The sequence below is a fragment of the Salvelinus sp. IW2-2015 genome, linkage group LG33, assembly GCF_002910315.2.
Source record: "Salvelinus sp. IW2-2015 linkage group LG33, ASM291031v2, whole genome shotgun sequence".
NCBI classification, from domain to species: Eukaryota; Metazoa; Chordata; class Actinopteri; order Salmoniformes; family Salmonidae; genus Salvelinus; species Salvelinus sp. IW2-2015.
In genome coordinates, this window is record NC_036872.1 from 2018572 (window position 1) to 2044684 (window position 26113).

General features: G+C 41.1%; 1 protein-coding gene across 2 annotated transcripts in view; it reads left to right on the forward strand.

Annotated features, from left to right (window-relative positions):
• Window positions 1-26113, forward strand: part of LOC111957531 (glutamate receptor ionotropic, delta-2) — a 705651-nt gene that overhangs the window by 307195 nt on the left and 372343 nt on the right. The window lies entirely within an intron of this gene.

Here is a 26113-nt window from a genome sequence, read left to right on the forward strand (position 1 = left end):
TTTTGCGCTAATATTCTATACGACTTGCAGGAACTCAAGCAGTAAAACATTTGAGGTGCCGGTACTTAACTCCAGTGAGCTCCTGCCCAAGCACTGATTATAATGGTTCATACTGTACATGCGTATAACAACTCTTGCTATAACAATACATTATAACCACATCAAAGAGCATCATACTTGCTGGCTTTAAGCATAGTGTTACCAATATTTTCATTCGTCAGACATGATACTACATTGCATTCCTTTGAAGCTGGATAAGTTAATGTAAAGAGTAGAAATTGCCAGACATAAATCCCTTATTATCTCTAGTCCCAATGTAGCTCTATAATGGGCATCCATAGATTGGGCATTCCAATCTTGCTTTGTAGGCTATAACGGGCAAAGGMCCTGGTTGAGCTACCAAGCAGTAAAGCAGCAACACTCAGCAATCCTACCAACAATGGTGCTTTTAATGAAAAGAAATCCCACCAGCCACCTTGATATCATAAGAAAGAAAGATATTTATTGTACGTGCTCTTCATACATTTTCGCCCTAAATTCTATACGTGGAGATTCTAGGTATTGCATGCTCAACAAAATGTTGTAAACATATAAAATAGTAAGTCACAAACAGAAGAAAGTCACGAACAGAAGAGGTATTGTGTGAATACAGAATACACAGTCTGCCGATATGCCCACATAGTTTCATAAACAGTGCTGACCTGTTGCACCCTCTACAACCACTGATTATTATTATCTGACCATGCTGGTCATCTATGAACGTTTGAACATCTTGGCCATGTTCTGTTATAATCTCCACCCGGCACAGCCAGAAGAGGACTGGCCACCCCTCAGAGCCTGGTTCCGCTCTAGGTTTCTTCCTAGGTTCCGGCCTTTCTAGGGAGTTTTTCCTAGCCACCGTGCTTCTACATCTGCATTGCTTGCTGTTTGGGGTATTAGGCTGGGTTTCTGTACAGCACTTTGTGACATCAGGTGATGTACGAAGCGCTTTATAAATACATTTGATTGATTGATTGATAAACATATCTCATGATCCAAAAGCAAATGAGCCATCATTAACAAAAACAAATGATGATTGGCAAATAAATGCAAGACTGGTTTTGATAGTTTTTTGCTCATTAACACTGCATATTTTTCAAATATATTTATTTATTTTGCAAACACAAATTGGTAAATATGTTTTTCTGAATGTGACCACATTTGTGACGACACATTACATTTGTGACCTGCATTTTACATATTTCTGACCTGCATTACATTTTTGACTTGCCTCAGATTTGTGAGTTGCTCCACGTATTTGTGAGTTGCTCCACGTATTTGTGAGTTGCTCCACGTATTTGTGAGTTGCTCCACGTATTTGTGAGTTGCTCCACGTATTTGTGAGTTGCTCCACGTATTTGTGAGTGGCCTCATATTTGTGAGTTGCGTTTTACAGATCAATTTGTGCAGATTATTATTTCACTGTTAGTCTACATTACGAAGCATGTGACAAATACAATTTGATTTGTAGACCATTTTGTGGTTTGGTTGGAATGCACTTCATTTTGAGAGAGCTACCGCTAAGAGTGTTGTTTATAAAGTGTACATGATGCTGCCTTGTTTGACTCGCAGTTGATAGTTTGTTGATAGTTGGAGCATCTACAGTATCAACTAAGTACTTGTATAAATACATTAGTTTGATTATGATTTATGTTTATACATTTTTCAATTGTCCATTATTGTTTGGTTTATTATTCATGCCCAGAGTTTACAGGACAGGTCAGACCTTTTTTTTTTAAATAAACATGTTTCCCTTCCTGCGATCAGGTCAGTGGCTGCAATCCGGTTGTCACTAATTGCCACAAAGTACAATTGGATATATTGTAAAAAATCATGAAAACAAAAATTTGCTTAAGGTTAGGCATAATGTCAGCAGTGTGGTTAGGGTGAAGGTTAGGATTAGGTTTAAAATCTGATTTTAAGAAAATAAACTAGAAATAGGCAGTGTTTAGTGTCAATACTGTCCTGTGTGGATCCAAATGGGTCCGATCAGGTTTGCAATGAATAACTCAACCAGACCCCCTTTCACCCACAGCATTGGGTCGCATAGTATCAAATTCGTCATGGGAACCACTCAATATGATTGGTCATCGCCCAGCATTCGCCGCTGGTGATTTGCATACATTTTTTGAAATGCGGAACCTTTTCACCGCCTCCCAGTCCACGTTCACGCTGCCCAACGTTCAAGCCGCCCAACGGTCCCCCGCCCCCTCCGCTTCTCATCACTTTCCTTCCATTGAAAATTAATGGGAAGCAGTGTTTCATCGTGCGGTTCGCTAATGTACACGGGCCGTAACTCTGTAAGCCCACGAGGTCTTGCACAATCATTGACCCAAAATAATCGCCTAGGCCTATCTCGAAGCCTCATAGATAGAATGTTTGGAGCGTAGCATTTGGTAACCAGTCCATTCAGTATGCATAATAATGACCGACTTTGGGAATCCCTGGGCTAGACCAATTATGTACCAAAGACATCTTAATTAAATAATGTTTTTCTGCAGTGCTTAATATGCAGTAGCCTATGTATTGTATAATGGCAAAATCATTATTTTAATTTAGGCTTGGGCTCATATATACTGTAGGCCTATGCGTATATGCATAATCTCTAATATGGTATGGTTGTTTTTTTWAAATTAATCATCACCTTAGAAAGCGCTGTCCATTTTGTTGCGTTTGGCTTTGAAACTATATCCATAATGACCATGTTTTCCACTCAGTTTCAACCTGTTGTCGAACTTCTTCACATTGATAGATCACAGTGAGGTGAGATTTAAAGGAACCATACTGTTTTGATGATAAGTGTTTGATGTTATTTTCGATTAAATTTGCATTGATGTCAAAGTGGTTAGAGGGACAATAAATACAGGAGGAGACTCAATGTTCACATGGAATTTTCCTGCGGTCATGACTCATGACTGCCAGCGTGGAGGGAACATGGTCACTGCAACAGCCCTAATCTAGACTGTGATCTACCCTGTCAGATCTGAAGCCCTGCAATTGCACAACAACACACACACACCACACACACACACACACACACACACACACACACACACACACACACACACACACACACACAACACACACACACACACACATAATATATATATACAACATTAGCAGGGCCCAGATTCCCAAAAGCACCTAAAGGCTAAGTTTATCGTTTGGACCTTCATTGGAGCATCGTTACATATCTGAGCTGTTTCCAAACACCATCGTCGTTAACGTTGCACTTGAAAACGTTTGTAATCTAACGCCTGCCTCAGACCACTTGTGGAACAGCTAAGTGTGTCGTTAGATGTTTTTTTTGGGCCTCCAGCGTCACTTGCTGTGTGCACAGAAGATCTCCGCTAAACATAGAAGCACATGGTTAATCAGTCTCTCTGTTGACTACAAATACAGTTGACAAAAATACAAAGTTGACGATGTCTTTGCAATTGATAAGTAACGAATGAAAATATGACTCAAATGAAAACCTGAGATGACTACATTAAAATATAAACAGCATGCTGTAAGCCTATTTTAATCATATTGAAATACATTTAATGTTAAATCAATTTAATTATATTTTACTACCTGTCTGTAATTTATCTCAACATAATTTATGTGTAGCCTAATGTGCGCAATGATTTGCCAAATCCGTGATTTTGTGATTTTCTATGGGTAAGCATTATAATAAGAAAGCCAGCACACTGTTAAAGCACCCAATTCACCACTTTATTATCAACGTTACATTCCGAAAATGATCTTCGTCAGGTCAAACTCAGTGTGTTTGACCTGTTGAAGATCTGTTTCGGATCTAAACACCTTTCTTCTTCAGGCTAGGGTCTATTTTTATCCACTTCCTGTCTGACTGTCGTGCCCAAAGTAAACTGCCTGTTACTCAGGCACAGAAGCCAGGATATATAATTGGTACCATTGGCTAGAAAGAACTTTGAAGTGTGTATAAATGTTAAAATAATGTATGAGACTATAACACAATTGATATGGTAGGAGAAAGTCCAAAGAAAAACAAACCAGATTTTTTTTTTTGAGAGCCCATGTTCTTTCAACAGAAAGCTATTTGACATCTGCAATTCCAGCTCCCAGATTGCAATTCCTATGGCTTCCACTAGATATCAACAGTCTTTGTTCAAGGTTTCAGGCTTGTTTCTTCCCAAACAAGGAAGATTTTGAGTTTTGGTACTTGGAGTCAGAGTTGGAAATCAGTCTGTACGTGCGCGACGAAGAGGACGCGCACTTGTTAATTTAGCTTTTCTATTGAACATACTTCTTTCCGTATGAAATATTATAGTTTAATTACATTTTAGGGTACCTGAGGATTATATAGAAACGTATTTTGACTTGTTTTAAAAAGGTTTAGCAGTAGCTTTTTTGATTCCTTTCTCTGCATGTTGAATGAGTGYATTACTGAAATCAATGGTGCCAACTAAGCTGACTTTTTGAGATATTGAAGAAGTATTTAATCTAACAAAACGACGATGCATGTTGTAGCTGGGACCCTTGGGATTGCAAATCCAACAGGCCCCTCAGGCGCGACGTCCGCTGAAGGCCCATTCTGCTAACCGCAGCCTGCTAGCTACTTGGAACCCTTCTAATCCACGACTGGTCTAGCGACGTCACCGCACGAAGAGGCAAAAACAGACTTACCTCCATTACGACGTCCCCCAAAGGCCCTTCTGCTAACTTGCTAGCCCCGGTCTACTAACTGCGAGCTTGCTAGCCCCGGTCTGCTAACTGCTAGCTTGCTAGCCCCGGTCTGTTAACTGCTAGCTTGCTTTCCCCGGTCTGCTAACTGCTTGCTTGCTAACCCGGCCTGCTAACTGCTAGCTTGTTAGCCCCGGCCTACTAACTGCTAGCTTGTTAGCACCGGCCTGCTAACTGTCTGAATCGCCGTGTCKCCAGCCAGCCCAACCACTCACTGGACCCATATGTTCACTTGGTTACGCATGCCTCTCTCTAAAATCAATATGCCTCGTCCATTACTGTCCTCGTTAGTGATTACTGTCTTATTTCACTGTAGAGCCTCTAGCCCTGGTCAATATGCCTTAACCAACCATTTTGTTCCACCTCCTACATATGCGATGACATATCCTGGTTTAAACATCTCTAGAGACTATATCTCTCTCATCATTACTCAATGCCTAGGTTTACCTCCAATGTACTCACATCCTACCTTGCCTTTGTCTGTACACTATGCCTTGAATCTATGCTATCATTCCCAGAAATRTGCTCCTTTTACTCTCTGTTTCAATTGTGCTAGACGGCCAGTTCGTATAGCCTTATCCTACTTCTCCTCTGTTCCTCTGGTGATGTAGAGGTTAATCCAGGTCCTGCAGTGCCTAGCTCCACTCCCACTCCCCAGGTGCTCTCATTTGTTGGCTTCTGTAACCGTAAAAGCCTTGGTTTCATGCATGTTAACCTGTCTGGGATGGAACCCCACGCCAACAGCCAATGAAATTGCAGGGCGCCAAATTCAATCAACAGAAATCTCATAATTCAAATTTCTCAAACATACAAGTATTAGACACCATTTTAAAGATACAATTCTCATTAATCCAACCACAGTGTCCGATTTCAAAACGGCTTTTCGGCGAAAGCAGAACATATCATTACGTTAGGTCAGCAACTAGTCARAGAAAGCATACAGCGATTTTCCAACCAAAGAGAGGATTCACAAAAAGCAGAAATAGAGATAAAATGAATCACTAACCTTTGATATTCTTCATCAGATGACCCTCCCGGGACAACATGTTACACAATACATGTATGTTTTGTTCGATCAAGATCATATTTATATCCAAAAACCTCAGTTTACATTTGGCTTCTTAATCTTTTATTTTTATTGGCCAGTCTGAGATATGTATTTTTCTTTGCTACTCTGCCTAGGAGGCCAGCATCCCTGAGTCTCCTCTTCACTGTTGACGGTGAGACTGGTGTTTTGCGGGTACTATTTAATGAAGATGCCAGTTGAGGACTTGTGAGGGGTCTGTTTTTCAAACTAATGTACTTGTCCTCTTGCTCGGTTGTGCACTGAGCACTCCTCTTTCTGTTCTGGTTAGAGCCAGTTTGCGCTGTTCTGTGAAGGGAGTAGTACACAGCATTGTACGAGATCTTAAGTTTCTTGGCAATTTCTCTCATTGGAATAGCCTTAATTTCTCAGAACAAGAATAGACTGAGGAGTTTCAGAAGTTATTTTTATCTAGCCATTTTGAGCCTGTAATCGAACCCACAAATGCTGATGCTCCAGATACTCAACTAGACTAAAGAAGAAAACTTTTGAACGGTAGTGTATATGGGAATATTTGTACATGTATCTGGTATTCCCTTAGTAATTTTACATATACAGTACTGACATAGCTAATATCAAATTTGTATTTTCTGTGACTTTATTGAGCAGAGAGTGGGAGAACAAATTGGCCAGTGTTACTTCTAGTGGTGATTTTTCAGTGTAACATGTATAGTGTTTATAGTTCAATTAAAGAAATTATATGTGACAATTAAGTACCTTACTGTAATTGTTTTAAATCAAAATGGTCCAAAAGAAACAAAAATAGCTTCTCAGCAAGAGCAATTTCTCATGCAAGAATTTTGCTAGGCTCTCTGGGAGTGGTCTGAGTGGGAGGGAAAAAACTCCTTCAAAAGGGAATCCCGAATGCCCCGTCTCAGCCTAACACATCAGCTGAGATGGCAACAATTAGAGGCTCGTAAAAATCTTGCAGACGTTTATCATTTAGTGCAGCATCAACATTGATAGTAGTTATCACTGCGTGTTGTGCATTTTATGAGAACGCTGAAATTATGCATATTATCAGTGATTTCCAAGTTATATTTGTTAGAGTGACTTGTGCCGGCAGTCACACCTTAAATGTTTTACGAATCATTATGACTATACTTATTATTCTTGGAACCCTGTTCCTTAACAATAAGTTTATCTTTAAGCTGGTGTATAACATTTGTATATTTTATGTATGTTTATTATGAGAATTTCTGTTTTGTTGAGTTTCACGCTCTGCAATTTAACCAGATGTTGTTTGAGACAGTGGATAACTGAACAAAATGCGCTAACAAACAGAGGTTTTTGGATATACAGAGGGACTTTATCGAACAAAACAAACATTTATTGGGTAACTGGTAGTCTTGTGAGTTTAACCATATGAATATCATCAAAGGTAAGTGATTAATTTTATCGCTATTTCTGACTTTTGTTACCTGTCTACTTGGCTGGTTACTGTTTGTAATGATTTGTCTGCTGGGCGCTGTTCTCAGATAATCGCATGGTTTGCTTTCGCCGTAAAGTATTATTTGAAATCTGACATCGTGGTTGGATTAACAAGAAGTTAATCTTTAAACCGATGTATAACACTTGTATGTTTCATGAACTTTTATAATGAGTATTTCTGTTTTTGTTATTGGCGCTCTGCAAGTTCACTGGATGTTGGCCAGGTGGGACAGTAGCGTCCCACACCCCCTAGAGAGGTGAACCATTTCCAGCCGTGTAGCCAAAGCTCCACGTGGTATGGTTAGGAATTCAATAACTTTTCACACTCACAGTTCACGCTGTGGGTTTGCTCAGTATTGGTACTCAAACCTGTGCCACCTGGTCACCTCAGCTGACACTGATGTATGCGTGGTCTGAAGAGGATTTCTTCAGGAGGGGGTTTTATTCGTAAAAGGCCGTTCTATGACACCAGATCATGTCTCTGCTCACGGAGGTGGGTCAATACCTTAGTTAAACTTTAAAGGGAATACAATTATCTCACATTAAAGGTTAAACATCACATTACATCATTTCACAAATATTTTCATCTTTACTCATTCATTTTATACAAGAATTAGATGCAAACCTCATAATTGAGACATGTACGCATTCAGAGATATAGTTATGAGTGTTTCCTGTCCTCTCTGAGGTCACCAAATGAAACACACTCGTCATACATGTCCACAGACCATTCCCACCTTCTCACAAGTGGACATTTTGTTTCAAATACCCATTTTGGGATTTAGAAGTTCGCCACGTGAAATCCTTTGTTCTCTCTGTGTCTCTCTCTCTGCATGACCAGGGGGAGAGAGTCTCTGCCAGGAATTTATGGCCTGAGATAACAGAACCTGGGTGTAGGAGAGAGAGAGGGGGATGCCACGATTTATACCCAGAAAGGGTCACATCATGACACCCTCCAGGAGACTGTCAAACATGACAACACCACCCCAACGGGTGTTGCTGGGCAGCTTCAATGTGGTTCTCTTATTCTTCTCACTTTGATTGGTGAGGTAGATTGCTGATATAACTTGATGACCCTTCAAATACCTAACCATTTCCTTGGCTCTCTTGTAGTGTATCCGTTGTTTCAGTGCCATATTGTCTTTGAGGAGCAGATTCAATGCATGAGCAGCACAGCCAATGGGTGTGATGTGAGGGTAGGACTCCTCCACTTTAGTCCAAGCAGCCTTCATGTTCGCAGCAAGGTCATTGATGACTACTTTCAGCTCATCTACAATGTAGAGACCGGTGTGTCTGTTGTCTTTTAGTGCTCTTTTAGAATACTGGTTGAGGAATGGAGATGATGTAGTTAATTATTCCTTGCCCACTAACATTCAAACACCCATCAGAGATGATTGCTATCCAGTCTGCTTTCTCTATGATTTGCTTGACCTTTACTTGACCTCTGAACTCTGCATCCAGCAAATTAGTAGATAAAGGATGTCTGGTTGGAGGGGTGTATGTTGGTTGAAGAACATTCAGAAATCTCTTCCAATACACATTGCCTGTGAGCATCAGAGGTGAACCAGTTGCATACACAGCTCGAGCAAGGCATTCATCAGCATTTCTCTATGTTCCTCCATTGAGTCAAAAAAAACTTTTGATTCCAGGAGGACCATGAGCTGTTGCTATCGATAAGGTGTCTGATTCATAATTTTCACCTCGAATAGAACGAAAGGGACTTGTCAGAGGTTGCTTGTTGTGAGCGCTGAGGGAACTCTATGCACTTGGCGAGATGATTCAGCATCTTTGTTGCATTCTTCACATATGATTTGGCACAGTATTTGCAAATGTACACAGCTTTTCCTTCTACATTAGCTGCAGTGACATGTCTACAGATCAGATGCTGCCCGTGGCATTTTCCTGTAAAGATTAGAAAATAATTAGTAAAAAAAAGACAAATACAATTCCATGTACAGATAAATAGTTAAGCAGTTAGATTATACAACTGTTTTGCCTTCCACCCAGTACAATGGATCGGATCCCAGCCGGCGACCCTAAACAACGACACCGTAAAAGGGGCAAACGAAGCGGTCTGATGGTCAGGCTTCGGAGACGGGCACATCGCGCTCCCCTCCCTAGCATACTACTCGCCAATGTCCAGTCTCTTGACAARAAGGTTGATGAAATCCGAGCAAGGGTAGCATTCCAGAGAGACATCAGAGACTGTAACGTTCTTTGGTTCACGGAAACATGGCTCACTCGAGAGACGCTAACGGAGTCGGTGCAGCCAGCTGGTTTCTTCACGCATAGCGCCGACAGAAACAAACATCTTTCTGGTAAGAAGAGGGGCGGGGGGCTATGCCTTATGATTAACGAGACGTGGTGTGATCATAACAACATACAGGAACTCAAGTCATTCTGTTCACCTGACTTAGAATTCCTCACAATCAAATGTCGACCGCATTATCTACCAAGAGAATTCTCTTCGATTATAATCACAGCCGTATATATTCCCCCCCAAGCAGACACATCGATGGCCCTGAACGAACTTTATCTGACTCTATGTAAACTGGAAACCACACACCCTGAGGCTGCATTCATCGTAGCTGGGGATTTTAACAAGGCTACTCTGAAAACAAAACTCCCCAAAATTCTATCAGCATATCGATTGTCCTACCAGGGCTGGTAAAACCCTGGATCATTGTAAATTCTAATTTCCGCGACGCATATAAGGCCCTCCCCCGCCCTCCTTTCGGAAAAGCTGACCACGACTCCATTCTGTTGCTTCCAGCCTACAAACAGAAACTAAAACAAGAAGCTCCCGCGCTCAGGTCTGTTCAACGCTGGTCCGACCAATCTGATTCCACGCTTCAAGACTGCTTCGATCACGTGGATTGGGATATGTTCCGCATTGCGTCCAACAACAACATTGACAAATACGCTGATTCGTTGAGCGAGTTCATTAGAAAGTGCATRGYCGARGTKYTYCCCACAGCAACGATTAAAACATTACCAAACCAGAAACCGTGGATTGATGGCAGCATTCGCGTGAAACTGAAAGCGCGAACCACTGCTTTTAACCAGGGCAAGGTGACCGGAAACATGACCGAATACAAACAGTGTAGCTATTCCATCCGCAAGGCAATCAAACAAGCTAAGTGCCAGTATAGAGACAAAGTAGAGTCGCAATTCAACAGCTCAGACACAAGAGGTATGTGGCAGGGTCTACAGTCAATCACGGATTACAAAAAGAAAACCAGCCCCGTCGCAGACCAGGATGTCTTGCTCCCAGACAGTGCCACTGACACGGCCCGCTACCAAAACCTGCGGGCTCTCCTTCACTGCAGCCGAGGTGAGTAAAACATTTAAACGTGTTAACCCTCGCAAGGCTGCAGGCCCAGACGGCATTCCCAGCCGCGTCCTCAGAGCATGCGCAGACCAGCTTGCTGGTGTGTTTACGGACATATTCAATCAATCCTTATCCCAGTCTGCTGTTCCCACATGCTTCAAGAGYGCCACCATTGTTCCTGTTCCCAAGAAAGCTAAGGTAACTGAGCWAAACGACTACCGCCCCGTAGCACTCACTTCCGTCATCATGAAGTGCTTTGAGAGACTAGTCAAGTACCATATTACCTCCACCCTACCTGACACCCTACACCCACTCCAATTTGCTTACCAACCCAATAGGTCCACAGACAACGCAATCGCAACCACACTGCACACTGCCCTAACCCATCTGGACAAGAGGAATACCTATGTGAGAATGCTGTTCATCGACTACAGCTCAGCATTTAACACCATAGTACCCTCCAAACTCGTCATCAAGCTCGAGACCCTGGGTCTCGACCCCGCCCTGTGCAACTGGGTACTGGACTTCCTGACGGGCCGCCCCCAGGTGGTGAGGGTAGGTAACAACATCTCCCCCCCGCTGATCCTCAACACTGGGGCCCCACAAGGGTGCTATCTGAGCCCTCTCCTGTACTCCCTGTTCACCCACGACTGCGTGGCCATGCACGCCTCCAACTCAATCATCAAGTTTGCGGACGACACTACAGTGGTAGGCTTGATTACCAACAACGACGAGACGGCCTACAGGGAGGAGGTGAGGTCCCTCGGAGTGGTGTCAGGAAAATAACCTCACACTCAACAATACAAAGGAGATGATTGTGGACTTCAGGAAACAGCAGAGGGAGCACCCCCTATCCACATCGACGGGACAGTAGTGGAGAGGGTAGTAAGTTTTAAGTTCCTCGGCGTACACATCACGGACAAACTGAATTGGTCCACCCACACAGACAGCGTTGTGAAGAAGGCGCAGCAGCGCCTCTTCAACCTCAGGAGGCTGAAGAAATTCGGCTTGTCACCAAAAGCACTCACAAACTTCTACAGATGCACAATCGAGAGCATCCTGTCGGGCTGTATCACCGCCTGGTACGGCAACTGCTCCGCCCACAACCGTAAGGCTCTCCAGAGGGAAGTGAGGTCTGCACAACGCATCACCCGGGGCAAACTACCTGCCCTCCAGGACACCTACACCACCCGATGTCACAGGAAGGCCATAAAGATCATCAAGGACAACAACCACCCGAGCCACTGCCTGTTCACCCCGCTATCATCCAGAAGGCGAGGTCAGTACAGGTGCATCAAAGCAGGGACCGAGAGACTGAAAAACAGCTTCTATCTCAAGGCCATCAGACTGTTAAACAGCCACCACTAACATTTAGTGGCCGCTGCCAACATACTGACTCAACTCCAGCCACTTTAATAATGGGAATTGATGGAAATTTATGTAAAAAAAWTTCACTAGCCACTTTAAACAATGCCACTTAATATAATGTTTACATACCCTACATTATTAATCTCATATGTATATGTATATACTGTACTCTATATCATCTACTGCATCTTGCCATCTTTATGTAATACATGTATCACTAGCCACTTTAAACTATGCCACTTTATGTTTATATACCCTACATTACTCATCTCATATGTATATACTGTAATCTATACCATCTACTGCATCTTGCCGATGCCGTTCTGTACCATCACTCATTCATATATCTTTATGTACATATTCTTTCTCCCTTTACACTTGTGTGTATAAGGTAGTAGTTGTGGAATTGTTAGATTACTCGTTGGTTATTACTGCATTGTCGGAACTAGAAGCACAAGCATTTCGCTACACTCGCATTAACATCTGCTAACCATGTGTATGTGACAAATAAAATTTGATTTGATTTGAGGCTCAAGCAAGCTAAAACCCACACGGTAGCAACAATTACCTAGCATAATGGTTAACAAGTTATAAATGATTTAAACACACTTTGCTGTAGGCTACTATTTACTAGTTAACAAAAAATCATGTATGTCATATAAAATATATTCACCCCACCCAGTATTGTAATCAAAACTTACCAGAAAGCATGTAGTCCTTGGCTCAGACAGTGTAGTAGTATGGGCTCAATAGCATCTCATTAGTGTGCAAGATCTTGTGAATCAGCTGTACATGTGATGGAAGAATGCACTGTGCATGCAGAGGGTTGCAATTCCATTGAATTGGGGATAGTTTAAACAAAATATGCCACAAGACCTTACCTTATGTGTATCCCACAAAGGTTCACTGTGAGAAGCAAACTTTTTTTAAATGAATTTAATTAAAATTCCCCAAATTCCTGGGATTAAATTCCCATGGAAAATTTTCCGGAAAGTTTCTGACCCTTTGCAACCCTTGTGAGGACTAGTAATTTATTCCTGAGACCAGACATAACATCTTGAAACATTAATCTCTTAAAAGCTTTTGTATCTATTATAGACATGTTTGCGCAGTGGCGAACCTATAGGCCTTCAGTGTGTGACAGCTTCAGGATTCTGAAAGGACAGCAACCGTAATACCAGCGCACTCATGTAGGAGAGTGCACTTTTTGTAAATACAAAGGGCTAGTGGTGTAGTGGAGGGTATACGCAGGTATGAACCGTATACCCACTTTAATTTAAGTGGGCATTGCAAATACTCTTTAATTCCTGCTGATGCGTATTGTGAGCGGACCAAGTAATTGGGCGTCACTCGAAAGCGGAAAGGTGGAACAAACAAGTCAGGAGTAGGTTTTCTTGATTGAACACAGTTCTCTATTGAGGGCATTTGGTCACCACAAACACTCCAACATAATCAATGAAAATCTCCCAAGGGAAAAACATACATCTTCTTCTCCAGATCAAACAGGAACATAATACGATTATCTTTAAACTACAACAAAAGTCACGGGATTGTCACCATTTTAGTGGTTCTTCATGGATAGCTCCTCTGTCTCGGTGGCCATCTTCCAGAGATAGTATTTTTCCCCTGGTCTGCTGGTTCCATACTCTCTCTTATAAGGGAAGGAGAATATCTCATTAGTACCGTCAGCTGTGCTTGATTGCCTCTGGTTACCTTGTCTCCCATGCCTTGTTGGGCTACTATCCGTGAGCCCAGCCTGCCCTCTGGTGGTCCTTCCACAGTATCAAAGTAGTGCAGTGGAGGTATACGATTAATCAATGATGTACTACAATCAGTGCCGATTTTAGAATGTAAATCTTGGTGAGGCAAAAAAAACAATTTGGATGCATGCCACAAAGCCACTACAAAACACAACACTAAACAATACATTAATTGCACTATAGCTGTGACAAACGGTGCTCACAAACTGTTAGGGCCTACATAAAGCTGTCCCAACAGCAGTCCCAACTTCTTGCTACTGCTACACCTGGCAATCAGAGGAGCCTTGTCTGGCAGTGAAATAGTTAATTCAGCCTAATTTACTGCCTTTAAAAAAAACATAGCTGATATGGCTGACTTGCTTAAACAAATGTGTTCTCTCATGACAATTGATATGTACAAAGTATAGCATAACGGGATGACAAGCGGATGAGAGGCAATCCGTAATTTCGATTAAGACATTAATGAGCGAGTGAGGACGGACGTAGTCAATATAACTATTTGTTCAGCACTTTTGAAATGTACAGCAACAGAATTCATAACATGGGCCGTTCTTAGTGTTTTCCCTGTACACCGAGTCGGAACCGTAAGATAAATAAAGGGGGTATATAAGCAAACAAAGCTCTTAAAATATTAGATGGATTACATTTCTCTGAAACAGGTTATAGGCGACATGTGCACAACCAAGTCAGAACAGCAGGCCAAATTATTAGGCTGAGGCACATGGGCTACTAACATCTTACTACACAACATAGTAGTTTGTAGTACTTTAGTAAGTATTACCTAGTATTACTTTCTTAGCTACAGTATACATATCTCCCTGGCATATTACATAATTTATGCAGCAGCATACAATACATTTTTGAACTCACCTTGTTGTGCTGTGCTCACTTGAACAGGAAGTTGGCGCGGCGGTCCTTTGTGGGCAAATTTTGTCAACAAAGTCTGGCATTCTCTGGATTTATGGTTCTTTCAAAACAACTGGGACCTCTGAAAACAACAAGGTCGAATCATGATGACGTCATTGATCTTGAAGTCGTAGCTCTAGAAAGAGTCCGGATGTCACGACTCCTACCGAAGGTGGCTCCTCTTCCTGTTCYGGTGGCGCTCGGCGGTCAACGTCACCGGTCTACTAGCTGCCACCGATTCCTTTTCCTTTTCTGTTGGTTTTGTCTTATTAGTTACACCTGTTTATTGTTTAGGTTTTTTAGTTGGGCTATTTAAGCCGGTAGGCCCGCCTGCTCTTTGTGCTGGCTTGTTTTTCCCACTGTGTTATTTGTGTGGTAGTGCGTCTCAGTTGTGGGCTTTCCTCCGGACATGTTTAGTCCTGGTTTTTGTTTAGTCCTGGGTTGTGCGCCCAGTAGCTTGGCGCGTAGGATTGTCCTGTGCGTAAATAAAGCACTATTTCTGTACCTTCTGCCTCTTGCGCCTGACTCCGCACCCACTACGCCTAAGAGCGTTACACCGGATTTACAATTCTAAGTTGGATGTCATTCAAAATGTATTTAACCATGTCAGAGCTCGTTTATTCCCTACTTTCCAGTTGTCATGAACTCACTGAAGTCAAGTTTTCGAAGTTCCGAGTTAACAGTTGTTTTGAGCGTGGCACAAATCATGCTTCATTGACAGCATGGACAATTTTGAATGTTTATCATTTTCAATTTGGAAAATATCCCCTTATTCACAGATTTGAGACGACACAGCGACTGTCACTGATTCCTTCCAAACAACTCATTGTTGAATTTAAGAATTCCAACTTGTTGTGTAATGTTTATGTCCAATGGCCGATGAGCACAGATACGTTTTATCTATAACTTATCTTCATATGACAAGGATAAAAAATTATTTTCCAGTAGATTGTTGACTTGATTCATGATGATGACTGCTAGCTAAGATTTTGAAAGTATGATGTTGACATGATCAGTCCAATCAAAGCTACTATATGTATGTGATTTGACGTATTTTTATCTGTGGCCAATGACCTTGAGCCTTCTTGGATCGGCACTTCAAATGTAACTCTATGGCAGCACCCAAAGGGCTAGAATTTTCGAAGTCTACCCTTAGACTTGGCAGTGACGTAGTGTCCCCGTGAGTGACAGAACACTGAGCCAATCACGGCGCAACGCTCCATATTTTCTGCTGGCTTGCCTCACCACCACTGAAAGCACTGAGCTCGGCTGAAACATCAAATCAAATCAAATCAAGTTTATTTTATATAGCCCTTCGTACATCAGCTAATATCTCAAAGTGCTGTACAGAAACCCAGCCTAAAACCCCAAACAGCAAGCAATGCAGGTGTAGAAGCACGGTGGCTAGGAAAAACTCCCTAGAAAGGCCAAAACCTAGGAAGAAACCTAGAGAGGAACCAGGCTCTGAGGGGTGGCCAGTCCTCTTCTGGCTGTGCTGGGTGGAGATTATAACAGAACTATGCCAAGATGTTCAAAATGTTCATAAGTGACAAGCATGGTCAAATAATAATCATGAATAATTTTCAGTTGGCTTTTCATAGCCGATCATCAAGAGTTGAAAATAGCAGGTCCGGGACAGGTGGCGGTTCCATAACCGTAGGCAGAACAGRTGAAACTGGAATAGCAGCAAGGCCAGGTGGACTGGGGACAGCAAGGAGCCATCACGCCCGGCAGCCCCGACGCACGGTCCCAGGGCTCAGGTCCTCCGAGAGAGAGAAAGAGAGAGAGAAGGAGAGAATTAGAGAGAGCCAAGATTTTCAAAATGTTCATAAATGACAAGCATGGTCAAATAATAATCAGGAATAAATGTCAGTTGGCTTTTCATAGCCGATCATTAAGAATTGAAAACAGCAGGTCTGGGACAGGTAGGGGTTCCATAACCGCAGGCAGAACAGTTGAAACTGGAATAGCAGCAAGGCCAGGTGGACTGGGGACAGCAAGGAGCCATCACGCCCGGCAGCCCCGACGCACGGTCCCAGGGCTCAGGTCCTCCGAGAGAGAGAAAGAAAGAGAGAAGGAGAGAATTAGAGAGAGCCAAGATTTTCAAAATGTTCATAAATGACAAGCATGGTCAAATAATAATCAYMAATAAAWGTCAGTTGGCTTTTCATAGCCGATCATTAAGAGTTGAACAGGTAGGGGTTCCATAAGAGCAGGCAGAACAGTTGAAACTGGAACAGCAGCAAGGCCAGGTGGACTGGGGACAGCAAGGAGTCATCATGCCCGGTTTGCCGTGACGTATGGTCCTAGGGCTCAGGTTCTCCGAGAGAGAGAAAGAAAGAGAGAACGAGAGAATTAGAGAGAGCATACTTAAATTCACACAGGACACTGGATAAGATAGGAGAAGTACTCCAGGTATAACCAACTGACCCTAGCCCCCCGACACATAAACTACTGCAGCATAAATACTGGAGGCTGAGACAGGAGACAACATCTGCCTTTAGAAGCTGCCTTACTCAAGAAAACCAAAAATAAACCAATGTTTGTATGCGGCTTTATTAACTCAATTATATATATTATATTTGCATTGTTTGCAAACTGATATGTGACACGGATAAATGCCAAAATAACATGCAAAACCGGCTACCCCCCCKKAAAAAAATCATACATTTTTTCGTTGCTAAAAATGTGGCCACCTGCCCTGAATGACAGGTCACCACTGAGCACAATAGAGAAATCATGCACAAAGTAGCCTACACAATATGTTCACATGTGCATCGCACTCATAGCATAGTTTCAGCAGAATATCATCTGCAGGCTGCAAGAGTGTGCAGCTCTCAACTGGTTTTGGCATGGAGCAGCTCACAGAAGAATGACACCGGTAGCCAGGTAGGAGAGACATTTCAACTACCAGTAAATGCTAACTAAGGCAACAATAGGTATGCAAACCAGGTATTGAACAAATGTAATCCGAAGTGTTGGTTAGTAGGTTATTTGTGATGGCAATTGTCATCATGCACTGTTTGCATCAGGGAAGTAGACATGGATGCGCCTTACATTTTACATTTTAGTCATTTAGCAGACGCTCTTATCCAGAGCGACTTACAGTAGAGTGCATACATTTTTTATTACATTTTTTACATACTGAGACAAGGATATCCCTACCGGCCAAACCCTCCCTAACCCGGACGACCATATGCCAATTGTGCGTCGCCCCACGGACCTCCCGGTTGCGGCCGGCTGCGACAGAGCCTGGGCGCGAACCCAGCCCAGCCTGGGCGCGAACCCAGAGACTCTGGTGACGCAGCTAGCACTGCGATGCAGTGCCCTAGACCACTGCGCCACCCGGGAGGCCTTGCGGGACACAGGCCCACCCACTGGAAAGCCAGGCCTGACAGACCCACCCAATCAGATTGATGTGGTTTAAGCATTGTTGTGGACATAGACCATCACATTTTTGTCTTTTTATCTATAAAAAAGGGTGATTTTGAAAGTGAAAATCTGAAAAATCAATAGAAAAACTTCAAAAAAGAAAGAAGAGAATATTTCGCGCTGGGTGCCGTTCCTTCGCTGGGCGGGCCGTTTGTGAACTTTTTGGCAACATTTGAGTATACCCACTTCTCCAGACACTGCTGCATATTGCAGATGAAAAAGACAGTTTAAAGTTTAAGGTGGAACTGACAGTGTTTTAACTGCTTTGCAGATATGAAACAAACAGACAATCATCAGCCAAAAATATCAAATTCCCAATATATGCTCGAGAGAATACAGTAGATGGCACGCGTCAAATGTTTGATTTATGACCCTATGTCCGGGTGACGCGCGTATGCCCATATTTGGGCATCCTGTCAGGACATCCTGGCGGGAAGTTATCACGTGCTCTAGGGAGTGCCAATATATGGGCATCCTGTCAGGACATCCTGTTCCTGTTCTCACGCCTTAGAGTGAGTGTTAATTTATGCATATAGTGCATCTATTCCTATGAAGCTAAACAAGATAGTGTATCTGTATATGTTAAAGCATGTGTTTGCAGNAGCATGTGTTTGCAGTTGATCTATCCAGGGGTGTGCGTGTGAGTGTGTGTGTGGGTGTGTGTGTGTGTGTGTGTATGCAATTGTGTTTCAAAACAATGTTTTTTTCAGTTGATCTATCCAGGTGTGTGTGTTTGTGTGTGTGTGTGTGTGTGTGTGTGTATGTCTCTGCAGGGGTGTTTGAAACAATGTTTTTTTTATCTAAACAATTCAACAACAGGAGGGCATATATACATAACGATACCCAAACAACAGGTGATTTTTCCCAGATTGGGGATCAAAGGAGAGATGCTCTCCAGGGGGTGGCTGTCACAGTCAATCATGCCAGCCTCTTTTTGAAAGGGTAATTGTACTCTTTAAGTTTGGCCCTTTACTTATGACTTTTACAGATTCATTTTCTACACCACTTATTAATTAATGCAATGGGATTAGTCAGGTGTTTCTTGGTGGTCTTAAACACATCTACTGTGAAACAAAAGTATACACTTTACACACAAGTTTATTGACTTAAAAAAAGACCACAGTAACATGTCAGATATAGTAGAAATGCTACAAAAATCTGCTAGTTCGTATGTATTTTCCAAAGCCTGTCTGGATGTGAACTACTTTGTGCCTGGAAAACTTACGGAACGTGGAATGGGTGGGATATCGAGCGAGCAAGAGAGTCTGTCTTGACGGCGGTGAATTGGAAAAGGCTGTCTTGACGGCGGTGAATTGGAAAAGGCTGGTTGGCCTCGCGGAGAACGGCTTTTCTGGGAAATTTAAAAAACAACAACAAAAAAGCCCAGATATAATTAGGTTAATTTAGGTTAATATATCTGAAATCTATTTGAAATTTGTATTTAATATGTATATTACACATATTCTATTTTTTATATTTTTCTTTCGGACCAAACATCTGCATATAACGATACCGAAGACACACCACAACTAGAGGACGTGGACGTGGTGGAATTCGACACCCAGGACATAATCCGTAAAACACTGAAACCGGATGATTTCAGCGCTTTAAATGACATTTCTGAGGTAGATGGCTTTCGGATGTCTGAAGCGGCCAGCCATCTTGATACAGACAATTCTGAGATAGAAACAATATTCAGTCAAGATATTCTAAAACTGGAGGACACCGAATTTTACGATATATCTCGATGTCAATTGTATGTATTTTTTATGATAAAATGTGTATATATTTTGTATTAATATAGTTGAATATTATTGGTGGAAACGTCCTTTAATTCGAGGCCTCATACTCAGCGGTGCCAGGGGTTGCCTTAATTAGGTCGGGTGGAAATGTACAACAGGTCTCATCCGATAAAATGAGGAAATAGCCATAGCCCGATCTCGCTGCTTTCTCTTCAGTACCCCGTCTAATCCAGAAGTTCTGTGCGTCCATGAATCCACCGAATCGGTTACCTTTCATCTGAACTTTCTGTTGCGATTAGGAGAGTTGGCCATCAGTTATTGTTTATAGTTTTTACCGCGGAGAGCGGCTTGGAGAGCACGCTTCAAATCTAATGTGTAATGTGATTTGGTCAATGATCAAGACCCTACGGATCATCACAGGCCAATTATGCCAAAGTTATATGGTTAATATGTCATGAAATTACATGTACACAGGTGACATATGAAACGGCATTGTTCACGGAACTGATCGATTCCGACATCAAACTAATGAGTATTATAGACGGCATAACCGATCACTGTATGTATTATTCTTCTCATGATTATGATAAATAGTTACGAGCATAAATGACTCAAGGATGATACCGATTGACTCCTTAATGAACCGGCATGTTGAAATCCCTAAGTATGTTAATAATGATTGTTATAATTTGATCTTTGTGATTATGAATTTGATAGGATACATGTTACGAATTTGATAGGACACACAGACTACCCAGTAAACATACCACTTTATGGTTAAAGGAATTCCGGCCACAGTCTCATCCATTCCTCTGTCACCAGACACATGACCACCTGTTCACCTTCAATGGCGAACATCCTACATGTTCAGCTACCCACACAGATGCCACTAATCTTTCAATTATTTTAAACGTCTATAGGATTCCCAGAGGCTACCGGTAATATTTGATCTGGGTCATACAACATTAACGGTTATTTATTTGTATTTATTTAACCTTTATTTAACTAGGCATGACAGTTAAGAACAAATTCTTATTTTCAAGGAACAGTGGGTTACCTGCCTTGTTCAGGGGCAGAACGACAGATTTTTACATTGTCAGCTCGTGGGGATCGATCTTGCAACCTTTTGGTTACTAGTCCAACACTCTAACCACTAGGATAACTGCCGCCCCCTGCCGTTATAACTATTGAAGATGCAAAAAAGGGGTTTTAAGAAATACATTTGGTTGACAGATTTTTATTATTATAAAAAATAATATAACATTATTATCATAATCTTTATTATTATTATGTTACATGCGTGACATACCCAGAAATGTCAACGTAGACAACTTACAAGACTGTGTTTACAAGGCAGGGATGAAAACATTTTAAATATGAGCTCTAATTCATACAGGCAAAGATATATATTTGATATTTGATCACTTCTCATTGTGTAAATTTCAAGGTTTCACACAAAACATAAAAACAACTATCTAAATAATGTTTATAGGACTAACACACTGTTGAGTTTCCTATTTACTAAAGAACAATCACTAAGACAAAACACAAAGTTGTAATATAATCTGAATACATGTCATTCTATACTGAAAACATGTACATTCTGAAAGATTTTGATCTGGATGTGATCATTTAAAAAAAAATCATCACTCAATTTAGAATAGTACTGTTTATTTATACATCACTTAACCTCTAATTCCTCCCAAACCCGGATCCGGTAGCACCCCCCACAGTAAAAAAGCTGACTTGCATAGCCTAGCATAGCGTCACAAGTAAATACTAGCATCTAAATATCATTAAATCACAAGTCCAAGACACCAGATGAAAGATACACATCTTGTGAATCCAGCCATCATTTCTGATTTTTAAAATATTTTACAGGGAAGACACAATATGTAAATCTATTAGCTAACCACGTTAGCAAAAGACACCACTTTTTTTACTCCACCATTTTTTTACTCCATCAGTAGCTATCACAAATTCGACCAAATAAAGATATAAATAGCCACTAACCAAGAAACAACTTCATAAGATGACAGTCTGATAACATATTTATTGTATAGCATATGTTTTTTTAGAAAAATGTGCATATTTCAGGTATAAATCACAGTTCTACATTGCAGCTGCAATCTGAAATAGTGCCGAAGCTGCCAGAATAATTACAGAGACCAACGTCAAATACCTAATTACTCATCTTAAAACATTTCTGAAAAATACACAGCGTACAGCAAATGAAAGCCCAACATCTTGTGAATCCAGCCAATATGTCAGATTTTTTAAGTGTTTTACAGCGAAAACACAATATAGCATTATATTAGCTTAGCACAATAGCCAGAAACACAAGCAATTTACCAGCAGCACAGGTTAGCGATCGTAACAATACAGCAAAAGATATATAATTTTMGACTAACCTTGATATACTTCGTCAGATGACAGTCCTGTAACATCATATTACACAATGCATATAGGTTTTGTTCGAAAATGTGCATATTTAGCAGCACAAATCGTGGTTATACAATGTGATCAGTGGCAACAGGTCATGCATTCTGGCCGGCGCCATCTTGGAAAGGCACCTAATCTAATCAATAAATAATCATAAACTTGACAAAAAAATACAGGTTGGACAGCAAATGAAAGATGCATTAGTTATTAATGCAACCGCTGAGTTAGATTTTTAAAATTAACGTTACTAAACATACAGTGTGCGTTACAGTCAGACTAGTGCCACAATAATGGCGGACAAATGCGTTTACATTTTTCCACATAAATACGGAATAACATCATAAATAGCTCTTACTTTTGGACGAGCTTCCATCAGTATCTTGGGCAAGTGGTCCTTTGTCCAAAAGAATCGTTGCTTGGTTGTAAAACGTCGTCTTCAACTTCGGAATTAGCAGATAACATTAGCTATGTGGCCACAACATGCCCAAATGTTCAAAGCGCAATACTAAGGAAATTCCGAAAATAGCTCGCATAAACTGATATAACTCGGTTTAAAATAACTTCGTTATGATGTTTCTAACACCTATATCGAATTAAATTACAGACGGATATAGCTAAGGCCGATAACTGAGCGTTTCAAAATGCCATCCTGAGGTCTTGCTTTGCGCAATGACAAACGTCGAAAAGAGAGCTTCCTTCGTTCCTTGGCCTTTTATAAGCTCTGAGAACTACGTAGACACTCCATTCCACTTCTCATTGGTTACTGACATCCAGGGGAAGGCGGGTGCAGTTCATGTCGACCCATAGGATACATACAGAGCTTTAAACTGATCTGAGAACAGAGCCTCGTTTTCAGACCTTCGCAGTTCCTGTCATGAATTTCGCTGCAGAAAGAGTTCTGGTTCACCCACAGACATAATTCAAACGGTTTTAGAAACTAGAGATTGTTTTCTATCCAATAGTAATAATAATATGCATATTGTACGAGCAAGAATTGAGTACGAGGCAGTTTAATTTGGGAACGATAAATGTCCAAGTTGAAACAGCACCCCCTGTAGTGTCAAGATTAAATTGTATTATTTATCTTGTCTCATACCCTGCTAATACACTACCAAGCAATGCAAACAGATGTGGAATTACTGCATGGTACTATTAAGCCAGAGGCCTTTTCACGCCCTGACCCTAGAGATCCTTTTTATGTCTCTATTTTGGTTTGGTCAGGGCGTGAGTTGGGGTGGGTATTCTATGTTCTATGTTGTGTATTTCTTTGTGTTTGGCCGGGTGTGGATCTCAATCAGAGGCAGCTGTCTATCGTTGTCTCTGGTTGAGAACCATACTTAGGTAGCTTTTTTTCCCACCGTTCTTTGTGGGAAGTTGACTTTGTTTAGGGCACATAGCCTTTGAGCTTCACGGTTTGTTTTTGTATGGTTTATTGTTTTTTGTCGGCGTCATTCTTAAATAAAGAAAATTTACACTCACCACGCTGCACCTTGGTCCTCCTCCTTCAATGGCCGTGACAGGCCTGGCATATTTCTATAGAAGAAGACTATTTTTTTTATATTTTAATCAGTTTAATTAACAAAATCATATGTTTTTTAAAAGTAATCTTAAAGACTGCTGATACAACATACTAGGTACATACACTTCAATCATTAGAATAATTTTCGTACACTCGAGAAAACAACATATACATATGAACTGTAGAGAACAAGAACTTCTGTTGAATCAAAGAGTCAAACATATGTTTGCTACTTTCACATAACATAATACAATGTCAGTGTCAGAGTATGCATCCTTCGATAATGTGGGGACTGTGTTATCCTATCTGGGAAGGGGGTTCCGCTAGCGGAACACCTGGCCTACAGCCAGTGAAATTGCAGGGCGCCAAATTTAAACAACAGAAATCTCATAATTAAAATTCCTCAAACATACAAGTAGAATACACCATTTTAAAGATACACTTCTTGTTAACTTCTCTAGGGTACGTGAGACGGTAGCGTCCCACCTCTTCAACAGCCAGTGAAACTGCAGGGCGCCAAATTCAAATGCAGAAATACTCATTATAAAAAATCAGAAAACAAAACATATTTTACATAGGTTTAAAGATGAACTTCTTGTGAATCCAACCACGTGTCAGATTTAAAAAATGCTTTACAGCGAAAGCATACCTTACAATTATTTGAGAACAGAGCCCAGCAGACAAATCATTACAAACAGTAACCAGCCAAATAGAAGAGTCAGAAATAAAGATAAAATGAATCCCTTACTTTTGATGATCTTCATATGTTTGCACTCAGCAGACAGTCATTTACTCAATAAATGTTCCTTTTGTTCGATAAAGTCTCTTTATATCCAAAAACCTCAGTTTTGTTTGCGCGTTTTCTTTAGTAATCCACAGGCTCAAACGCAGTCAAAACAGGCAGACAAAAAATCTAAATTGTATCCGTAAAGTTCATAGAAACATGTCAAACGATGTTTCTTTTCAATCCTCAGGTTGTTTTTAGCCTAAATAATCGATAATATTTCAACCGGACAATAACATCGTCAATATAAAAGGTAAACAAGAAAGGTACTCTCTCGGTCGCGCTCATGAAAAAGCTCTGTGACACTTTAGGGTCCACTCATTCCAACTGCTCTTACTTCCTAATTCCTAATCAGAATACAAGCCTGAAACAATTTCTAAAGACTGTTGACATCTAGTGGAAGGCATCGGAACTGCAATTTGAGTCCGAAGTCAATGGATACTGTAATGGCATTGAATAGAAAACTACAAAAAKCCCCAAAAAACGACTTCCTGAATGGATTTTTCTCAGGTTTTCGCCGGCCAAATCAGTTCTGTTATACTCACAGACACTATTTTAACAGTTTTGGAAACGTTAGAGTGTTTTCTATCCAAATCAGGTATATGTATACCAGGTATATGTATATCATATCTTCTGGGCCCGAGTAGCAGGCAGTTTAATTTGGGCATGCTTTTCATCCAAAGTTCCGAATGCTGCCCCCTAACCTAGAGAAGTTAATCCAACCACAGTGTCCGATTTCAAAAAGGTTTTACGGCTAAAGCACACCATGCGATTATGTTAGGTCAGCGCCTACCCACAAAAAAACATACAGCCATTTTCCAGCCAAAGTGAGGTGTCACAAAAGTCAGAAATATAATTAAAATGAATCACTTACCTTTGATGATCTTCATCTGATGGCACTCCCAGGTCTCCATGTAAGACATTAAATGTTTGTTTTGTTCGATAAAGTTAATCTTTATGTCCAAATACCTCCTTTTTTGCGGGCACAAAGTCTAGACTAAAAGTCAAAAAAAAAGTTCAATTTGAGTTCGTAGAAACATGTCAAACGATGTTTCTAATCAATCTTTAGGATGTTTTTATCATAAATCTTCAATAATATTCCAACCGAACAATTCCTTTGTCATTAGAAAAGAAAAGGAACAAAGCTCACGCTCACGGCCGCGTGCGAGACTTAYCTCATGGCTTTCAGCCAGACCCCTGATTCTAACAGCTCTTATTTGCTCCCCCTTCACAGTAGAAGCCTAAAACAACGTTCTATAGACTGTTGACATCTAGTGGAAGCCTTAGGAAGTGCAATCTGACCCCACAGACACTGGATATTCGATAGGCATTGACTTGATAACTACAAATCTCAGATTTCCCACTTCCTGGTTGGATTTTTTCTCAGGTTTTTGCCTGCCATATGAGTTACCCTAGAGAAGTTAACCGATCTGCGCACAGATCCCTTTAGCGGGATCATTTCCCTAAACAACCGCTGAATTGCGGGGCGCCAAATTCAAAAATATTACTAAAAATATTTATAATCATGCAATCACAAGTGAAATATACCAAAACACAGCTTAGCTTGT